This window comes from Prosopis cineraria, unplaced genomic scaffold, assembly GCF_029017545.1.
Source record: "Prosopis cineraria cultivar Desert tree isolate PC_DT_omini unplaced genomic scaffold, ASM2901754v1 PC4, whole genome shotgun sequence".
Classification (NCBI taxonomy): Eukaryota; Viridiplantae; Streptophyta; class Magnoliopsida; order Fabales; family Fabaceae; genus Prosopis; species Prosopis cineraria.
Genome location: NW_026555335.1, coordinates 19,553,664 through 19,562,428, shown reverse-complemented (window position 1 = coordinate 19,562,428; position 8,765 = coordinate 19,553,664).

Genomic DNA, 8,765 nt, shown 5'->3' with positions numbered 1-8,765 from the left:
CTTTCTCTCAACTCCTTGCCACTCCTTAATGTGATAGCATTGAGATTAACTTTATGATTAGTAATGGTGTTGGATGGTAATGTAGGAGCTTGAGCATTGACTGCAGTTAATTGGTTAGCAAGCATATTCATTTAAGAAGTAAGGGCATCAATTTTAGAGTTCATGTTCTCACACTTGTTACCCATACTCTCTACCTTATTCCCTAAGCCATCATACATGTTTTTATACAAGAAATTTATTTCAATCAATTGCTTGCATAACACATTTACATCATTAGATAAGTTAGAGTTAGAAGAACTCTCAATTGAAATAAGCCTCCTATCACCATAAGAATTAAAAGAAGGTGTAAGAGAATTACCACTTGATGTAGCTTTGAGAAGAGCTACCTTAAGACAAATAAGGTGAAGGGTCACGGCCAAAGGTGTTTTAATAGGATCCTCTTAATTAATTGTCTTGCAAAGCCACATTTAGGTTTGAATAGGAGAAATTAGGATGGCCTCTCTATAAAGGGTTGTAAGTATTAGAATAAGCTCCCCGTCCTTGCCTCCCGCCATAGGACTGTTTCTCATTATATATAGCATTCACTTGCTTAAACTTAATAGAACAATTGCTTTCTACATACATGGGTGAGTCACAAAAAGTATAAGAATAAGGGACAAGTGCTTGAGAAGTAGTTACATTGCTCACTTGAGATATTTGTAGAGCCAACATTCTCCCAATCTTGGTAGCTAGCAAGTCCACATGTGAATAATTAAGAATTAAGGAACCCACCATATTCACATTTATCTTCTCCCTTGTAGAGTATTGAGCACCACTTGAGGCCATCTTGTTAATTAGTTCTAAAGCCTTTAAGGAAATGAGATCAAACAAGCATCTACCACTAGCAACATCAATGTTAACTTTATCTCTTGGAATCAAGCTTTCATAGAAATATTGGACTAAATTTTCACTAGAAATTTGATGGTGGATATTTAGCCAATACTCATAAAGACTCTCATCCTCTCCTTGTTGGACCCATGGATTTACTTCCTCAAATTGGTGACCTTGGAATTTGGAAAGAATTTATCCAAGACAAATCTTCTTAGCTTAGCCCATGTGCTTACTTTCACATAAGAAGGGTAGTTGAAATTCCACTCGTTTGCTAAACCTTCAAGAGAAAATAAAAAAGCCTTAGCTTGAACATCATCAACATTTACATGTATAGGCTTTATAGTATCACAAACTAATAGGAGAGTATGCAAAAACCTATGGCAATCCTCTCTTGGTAACCCATGAAATTTAGGCAATGCATTAATCAAAGAGGGTTTAATTTCAAATTGAACTTTAGTAGGAGAAACATACAAGCCATAAGGATTATCATGCAAATTAGGTTGAGTTAATTGCCTAATGCTCTTCTCCTCTCTAGGATTATGCAAGCCTTCAAATTCATCATTGACATGGCCATCACCACGTAAATTCTCATTCCCATTCCCATGGCCCTTATTATGCACATACTCATGTCCTAAGATACCTTTCATTGTTGAATTACAAACCAAATGAGAATCAAGAATAGGTTGTAATCTTCTCAATCTAGAAATAGTCCTTTCAGTTTTTGGATCTAATTCAACAAAAGAGATATGTTTTCTTTAGGTCATGCACTAATCAAGCTCAAGAAAATTAAAACAAAAAACAAGCTAAACTAAAATGCAAATCAAGAAGAAACAATTCAAAACACATAAAAGCAAGAGACATAATTTTTTTTCTTTTTTTTATAAACTCAATAGCAACAAAAATAAAAAAAATAAAAAAAAACACCAAACAAGTAGAAAGAGAGTTAGAAATGCTTAATCAAGAAGCTTTGGCAATTCTGAATTCACACAGTAGGCTCTCTGGAGATAGTGAACTTGTGAATTTTCTAGCAGCCAATCCACATGAGAAATTTTCCTAGAACTTTTATGAGAAACACAAGAGATATACAAGAAAATTATATAAAACTTTTAGACCACAAATCCTTTTCAATCATTCCCAAAAGTTTTTACAAGTTGGTCTATAAGTCTGGAGAAATAGGATTTTATCCAGAAGACCTTTAGAGTTTCCAACAACCTTTCAAATAGGAAAATGGAAATATTGAAGAAAATCCCAAGCACAAGAAAAAAATATAAGACTATAATAAGAAAAATGAGATTGGAATCAATCAATTTAGATGCACAAAGAGGGAGATATACTAACTCAAAATTGAAACAAGGTTTTGGAAATTCTCTGTAAAGGCTCCCTAGACCTTGTTAGATTGTAAAATTTTCACAGGACACTTCCCACATCCAAAATTGACCAAACTAATTTTAAAATGAAGCTAAGATATAGAACTTTCAATGAAATAAATTTAAAGTTCAAATTCCCTCATACTGGCTCCCAGTTAATTTTTTAATTTTAGATAGAGACATTAAAAATAGAGTATTTTCAGTTCTACACTAAACCAATGAAAATTGCACTAATTTTTTTTTCTTTTCCAAAACAGAACAAAAACACTCAAAACACAAAAAAACACTAAACAAAAAAAAATATAATTTTTTATAATTTTTTAAAAAATTTTTTAGGAACACTAAAAATGTAAATTAAGCACTAAACAACCTTAGAATTAATCCTAAACCACTCCTCGACAACGGCACTAAAATTTTGATAGGGAATTAGTTGCTTATCCTCAAAATTAAACTAAAACTAACCTTAATGCAATATAGAGTCAACCCTAAGTCACCTCCTAAGGAATGGTTTTAAATCTAATTGAAAGTTATTTAGTGAAATAAATTAACCAAAGTTTATAGAAATTTAGTTACCTAGCTAATTATCTAAATTAATTACCTAATGTGAAAGTAATTAAAATGCTAGTCAAAGTGAGTGAAATGAACTTCCTTTTTCACAATAATAGAACCCTAGAGATTAATTGATTTAGGACTCATTATCTTCTCATGATTAGGCTAAGTTTAGTTTTCCTTTCCTCTTGACTAAAGCTGTCATGACTTAAGAAAATTATGCTAAGCCAATTAACCTAAAGCTGTCATAACTTTTAACTTTACTTTTGTACTTGGACAACGGCATTCATTATGTCATCTTAATCTTTTCATATAAGAAGAACAAACTTAACTCATCATTCATATGAACAAGCATAATTGAATTGAACTCATTATAACTAAGGCACAAGATTAACTCATCTTTAACATAACTTAAACATACCAGCATGTAACATAGAGATCATAACATGGAATCATATAATGATACTACCCAACACATCTAAAATAACTACTCATCTTATCTAAATAATCCTCTATTCTCATAGGATGCTTAACATAATCATTGTCATTGTTGTTAGCATCATCAATTGGACTTGGTATAAGGACCTTAAAGCTTTAGCTTTCTAGCATCTTTCTCTTCATCAAGCTTTAATAAATACCTATCCCAAAGGTTTATTGCCTCTAGCTTGTCACATAAAATCTTAGACTACTTTCTAAAATATCCTTTCTAACTTGATCACATCTATTATCCATAAAAAGATACAACAATGACTAAAACTATTTATACTCAAAATCACATCATATAAGGGCTCTTTTGTTCTAACTATTTGAAGAATAATCTAGCCCTAGAAAGATATTCTATAAGAAAATCATGTTGATTTGTATGGTTAGGGTGGGCTAGTATATTTAAGGGAGAATTAAATCCAGCTCCCTTCCAAGAGAATTAATCACAAATAAGGACCAATAACAAATCCTATTTGAGAAAAAATAAGTCATGTTCTCATTTTAACAATAACCTGTTCCGTATTCATCCTTATCTGCAATTAACTCCCTTAGAATGGGACTTGATGTGATTTTCCCTATATTTAATTCCATGAATTCGTGCCTTAAATCTCTTGTACTTTCTAATCTCAACTTAAGTGACCCTAACATCCTTTATACTTTGCTAGCTTTATATGTGGACCTCTTCTCTTTCTCAGAGCTAAGGAACATAATTTCCTCTCTAGCTCATTAGCATCTAGTACTTTTTTTTTATTTTTCGTGTCTCCATAGTGAGATTGTGTAATACTTCCCCAAGTGTTATCTAAAAATCACATAATTCAAATAAACTAAGTATGGTTAAGGAGTTGATCCTCTAACCAACATAAGAAATAAATCATTTAAAACCTTTAAAAAAAATTTATAGGTTCTACCTATAGCACACGGAAGCAAACTAGATGAAAGTGGAATAAAAAGATGTTGTCATGATGACAACCCTCTCGGGCTAACTTTCGGGAGCTTTTATTTTACCATTCGACCTCCAATTGAAGTAATTTTAAAGTTTTCAAGTCACATTCAAAGGGTACTATAAGTGTACTAAATTTCAAAAAAGATCCAACGGTTAGATTAAAAATTAGACATGTTAAAACTTTGGTCATTTTTGCTGTCATGTCATGACAACACCTCCGGACTAACTTTCAAAGTGCACCATTTCATCATCTGACCTTCGATCGGAGCGATTCCAAAGCCCACATGTCACTTTTAAATAGTACTATTAGCATACTAAATTTTGGAAAGATCCAATGGACAGATTGAATTTTGTGTATATTGCAACATCATCACTGTTGCTATCATGACAGCACTTTTGCTGTCATGACATCTCCTCCATACCAAATTCCAGAGTGTGCCGTTTCTCTGTTCAATATCCGATCGATGTGATTCTAAAGCCCACACAAAGCTTAAAACAGATTTAATTTGTGACCCAAATTTTAGAAAAATCTAACTGTCGAATTAAGATTTGGACAACCGGATGCAAAAATGCAGTTTTTTGGTAAAAACCATTTTCAAAATTGTCCAAATTCCATCCTAATGGTTACAAACCTATGGAAATACTTTGAACACGTCAAATAGGACTAAAAACACCTGGTAGAATATTTAAATGATAGAAAAACCCTTTATACCAAAATTTGACAACCCAGGTGCCATTTTTTCAAAATGGACCATAAACCCCCAAAATGCACAAATCATACAAGAGTAGCCAAAAATTATTCCACATATCATATACACATATGAATACACACGCTAAACATTTTCACTTGGCTCAGAGATCTCTGTGGGGACAATGCGCCCACTCTCTCTATCCAAGGTGTATGTTTGCCCATAGCACACCATTTTTAATGTAACTACTTTGCATTTGCTTATGAAATCACATATATACCAAAATAAATATTTACTTGTAGTGAAAATTTAGTCTACTAAATAAATCTATTAAAACCACACACCATAACCAAGTTCCCTAGTCACAAGTCTACATGCAAACAAAAATTCATACACAAGCCATACAATCCACACATACTCACACGCATACATATAATCACATCCTACTGGGCACCCTAATCCTAAATACATTATAATGTACTTGCCCAAAAGAAAGGGGTTGCAGTTCTTTATAAATCACAAGCAAACTCCTAACTTAGCTCTTTTCCCAGTCCACCAATGAATCCTTTACTTGGACCTGTAAATATTGCAAAGAAAGGGGTGAGACAACCACAGTCTCAATAACAGAGAAATTGATATTCCTTGTTACAAGGAAAGTCATGGTCAAGTAAATAAATAATAGATTCAAAATAACATATAATTAACTAATTAAAATGCTTGAATGCATGAGATAGGCCGATATAGCCTTTCCTGACCAATAGAATTCCCCTTGGCACTCTTTGACTTATAAGTAAACTTTGTATCCACTGTACCTCCACAGGCACAACATATAAACCAAGGCATGATCTAATCCACTGAACCGCCTGTGCTCCTTCGATGTAAATCCTGAGCAGTCAAAGCTAACTCCTTCCTAGAACAGCCCGACTTACTCTCCATATGAGGGCTACCTTGGCCTCGGCACTCAACCTCACACTTCATATGCCAGATTCCCTCTCCCACTGAGAGGTGTCAAATACTCAATCCACTAACTACTTTAGTGTATTGAGCCCACAATACAAAAGGCAACACTGAGTACTGACAGTGAGCCATAAAATATAACAAGACCACATCTCCCCATTGGTGAACTCCCACCGAGATCATGCCTCTTACCCTATTCTACCTTTCTTAAGCATTGACCACTTCAACACTCAAGGTAGTATAACACTCATAATTCATCCCTTAAGTGGTTCCTTAGCCTAATTAAGGTACCAAACCTAGTTGCACTTTCCCTAAGTGCAACTCCTTATTTTTTATGGTCATAAAGCATGCTAATAATCTTATTTCCATAAGTAACATCAATATTAAATAAATAGTAAACATAGATGCATTATTATTAAAGCAATACCCCATAAACCCTTCTAAAACTCATTTTATTTGCATTCAATTGTTTAAAACATGTAATGCATGCTAGATAATATTATCTACTCAAAAATAGCTAAACAAAGCAATAAGAAATATAAATTCCCCTGTTACCTCAACCCCTTTGGCACCAAAAGGGTTTTTCTTGTACAAAATAAGACTTGGTTTGTTCCTTAACTTCTCAATAAGTTTCACTAATAATTCCCTACAACATATAAGTGATCCACATCACTTTTCATGACAAATAGCATTAATGAAGACTATAAGTCATACCACACAACTTAGGTTTGTGAGCCATAATCCATCCAATAGTCCATGTATTAAACCAACTATTCTCATAATACTACTTAACCACCAAAACCATTTATTAGCCATCACTAGGCTAATTTTCAATTCATATAATTTTTAATCAATTACAAACCTTCACTTAGTATCACCAACTTTCACCGTTAGCCCTTATAATGAAAACCAAACCTTAATTTAAATCTTATTGGGTTCAAATAGCAAAATTATAACTAAATCAATAGGCTTAAACTATTGAGGACAAAAACCCAACCTCTCAAGGTTTAATTTGTGCCTAAACCACCTCTTTTCATCCAATTATCCATTCAAAATATTAGATCATTATATAGAAATTCAAAACATCCTCCTAAGATCCAAAGAAACTAAAGCTTACAAAAATAAAGCCTTTGGGATCAAAATTCAAAAATTTCCTCTTCCAAAAATTGAAAAAAATCAAGAGGGGAGGAAGAGGATTGAAGTTGAAGTTTACCTATTGTGTAACCAAGCTTGCAACAGTCGCAAAGTCTCCTAGATTCAAGTTTAACTCCCTCTCTTTCTCCTCTCTTCTTCCTTTCACTCTCTCGTCCATTCATGTGTTTCTTTCCTTCTTTCTTTTTTTGTTTCTACGTGTTATTTTCCTTTTAAAATTGATGTTAAAAACATTTTGGGGAAAATTACAAGAAAGAGCCCAACATTTTTATTTTAGCACCAAAGCCCGGGTCAACTTTGGTAATTTTTTCATAGTTAAAAATAAAATAAAACCAACTTTTGCTTAGAAAAATTCAAACTCTAGACCTCTATCAAATTATTCTTAATTTTAATTTAATTATAGATATTTTATTTTATTTTTTTAAATAAATCTGAATCTTAAAATTTTGGGATGTTACAGATTGGTTGTATTGTCTCCTCTTAAAAGGAGTTATCATAACATTAGTTCTTGATAAAATCCATACCAAAAATAAATGAGATCCACTGCCTTTAACTATTGGCATATCCTTTACAAAAATATTAGTTGTGACATAGTATGCAATGCGCCGCAGTACACATGATAGATTTTTGCTGTCATATGATAGTTTGCAGAAGAGAACTTCTGGCATGCCGTTTCCACATATGACATCTAATCAAAGTAATTTAAGCATCCACATGAAACTAATTTCATAAGCTAGCTAATGAGATAGGTTTGGACACAATCTAATGGCCTGATCTAAATTTAGACACTCGGGTGGAAAAAGTCACTTTTTTTAAAAATTTCATGTACCAAAGTATTCAAATCACACATTTTGTCTTATTAAGTTGTTTTAGGCTTGGAATCAAGTCCAAAAGTACCATTCACACCTGACTGACCAACATTCATGTCATATATACTCATAAATTAAAATTTAGCCATTCAACCACCCATTTACACAACTAAGGGAAAATACTAGACTTTTCAAACAAACACACATCAGGCCAATCTTTTACTTGTTCCTCATAACATACGTCGTATATACATTGCAATCTTAGCGCCAAATCACTTACATCCACAATTAGGCTGGAATTCACTATTCTACCACATATACACATTCATAATCTAACTCTTAGCCTATCAACACATCTTTCACCACAAACAATGTACATTCACAACTACAGGGCTAAGAGTCACATGATTACTATATTTCACATTTGCTAACACACGTATGAGGCTTATGGCAACTTTTTATTTACAACATTCACAATAGACTAAGTTCATTACACAAACTTTGAGTTTGCATGGCTTTAGCAACATAAGCTTGTCTTGATTCTTTCCCTTTACCTGACTCACAACTTTGACCTGTAAAATGTAATCATAGGGTGAGATAAAAATCTTAGTAACATAATAACTTGCTACTATTAACTATCATAAGTAACTATAAGCCAATATAGCATATATATATATATATATATTTCAAACATAGAATACAAAAAAAATCTATTTTCATAAAGCCATTTTCACCGCAAATCACTACTTTTAATAACATGATCACTACTATCTGAACTTTCGTATTATCCTGACTGAAACTATAAGCTCTTATTAGGCCAATACATACTCATTGACCTGAGTGCACCTTTAATGGTAGAATTACTCGGCCAAGATTTTCTGTCCCACTTCAAGACTACAGTTTCCTTTATCATATTGATTAGGGTATCATTATTCTAACATCGCAT